The following is a 1,791-nucleotide window of genomic DNA, read 5'->3' as shown; positions in this document are numbered from 1 at the left end:
TCTGACTCTTTGCGACCCCATAGACTGTAGCCCTCCAGGCTCCTCTGTCTTTGGGATTCTCCAGGCAAGAATACTGAAGTGGGTTGTCATTTCCTTCTCCAGGGGATCTTCCCGACCCAGGGATTGAATCCAGGCCTTCTGCATTGTAGGCGAAATCCTTATCACTACACCACCTAGGAAGCCCCATTTCCTTCCAGTCTCCAGGAAGAAATTGTCCCTCTGTTCAAAGTTGGCCAACCAGCTGATCACCTGATCCCACCTTGTCTAACCTTCCCCCAGCCCTAGGAAAATAGCTCCATCAAGCATCCTCTTTCTCATACATTTGAACTCTGACCTTTCATTATCTTTCCCTCTCCCCAAATTTGAATATACTCAAATCCTTCACATTCAAATCCATAGACGCACACTAAATTTCACCTCTCTGTTCTTCTCTTCTTAAATATTGCCAAGCTTCTTAAAGCTAACTTATACAGGTATACCGTGCTGTCTCCTCCTCCTTATTATTATTTTTTTTAATATGGAATGCTTCACGAATTTGCACATCAGGCTTACGAAGCGGCCATGTTAATCTTCTCTGTGTCATTCCAATTTTAGTATGGGCTGCCTAAGCGAGCATCTCCTCCCTATCTTAAACGCACCTCTGTGTAAGGACAGTTCCCATCACTCACTGAAAAGGCCTCGGCAAAGGTCAGTGATAGCCTCTTTGCAGTGGACTCCTCATTCCCATCCTCCCCAGCCTTTCTGTAGTGTTCGAGGTTGCGCTCCCACACTCTGCTCCTTCTTCCCCACCTCTCTTTTGTCCTCGGTCCACACTGGCTTCCCTTTCTTTGCCAGTCTCATAGATAGCCGTTCGCTGGAAGTCTGTTCTGAGCCTCGTTCTTACCTTCCCTGGGCGACTGCTTCTACTGCCGGGATTTTACTAAACCAAACTACAACTAAGTTACTCTCTGCAGGGGCGTCCCTGGTGCTCCAGTGGGTAAGACTCCACACTCCCAATGCAGGGGGCCTGGGTGTGATCCCTGGTCAGGGAAATAGATCCCACATACTCATCTGAAAAGACCTTGATGCTGGGAAAGATCCAAGGCAGGAGGAGAAGGGGACGACAGAGGATGAGATGGTTGGATGGCATCACTGACTCAATGGACATGAGTTTGGGTATCTGGGAGCTGGTGATGGACAGGGAAGCCTGGCGTGCTGTGGTTCATGGGGTCGCAAAGAGTCGGACATGACTGAGTGACTGAACTGTCATTAAGAGTTCACATGCTGCAACTAAGACCTGATACAGTCAAATATATATATATTTAAAAGTTATTTTCTCCAGACTAAACCTTTGCTGGGTTCCAGGTCTATATGTATATTTAACAACCTACTGGACAGTTTCACTTGGGTGTCCAAAACAAGACTTTTTTTTTTCCTTATTGAGCTTGCTCTTATTTCTTCAGTCCCATCCCCAAAATGATTGATAAGATAATAATGTTGATGATGACTAATATTTATGGATTCTTTACAACATGCCAGAAATAGTTCTAAACTTCAGTCACCATGAAAATATTGTAAGAGAGGCATCATTATCCCCATTTCACAAAAATGGTAATAAACACAGTATGATTTGGCACTCAGTAAGTGGCATTGTGTTTTACCTGAATACCCAATCCAGAGACCCCCAGAGGAATCCTGTCCTTTTTATTTCTGCTCCGTCGTGTTCAGTCGAGCATCAAATCCTGTTGGCGCTTCTCTTTGTGTTTCTCTGGCTTTATCATCTCCTTTCTAACGCTTCTTTTTCGGAATCTG

The 1,791-nt window shown here is 45.1% G+C and overlaps 1 non-coding gene across 1 annotated transcript; it reads right to left on the bottom strand.

Moving 5' to 3' along the window:
• Positions 1-511: 511 nt before the first annotated feature.
• On the bottom strand, positions 512-614 carry LOC128050156 (U6 spliceosomal RNA). The gene has a single exon (XR_008199663.1). It is a non-coding gene; the product is annotated as a U6 spliceosomal RNA (small nuclear RNA).
• Between the last annotated feature and the right edge of the window lie 1,177 nt (positions 615-1,791).

The sequence above is a fragment of the Budorcas taxicolor genome, chromosome 6 (assembly GCF_023091745.1).
Source record: "Budorcas taxicolor isolate Tak-1 chromosome 6, Takin1.1, whole genome shotgun sequence".
Classification (NCBI taxonomy): Eukaryota; Metazoa; Chordata; class Mammalia; order Artiodactyla; family Bovidae; genus Budorcas; species Budorcas taxicolor.
The sequence above is the reverse complement of the archived record's forward strand: the minus strand, read 5'-3'. Positions and strand labels throughout refer to the sequence as shown.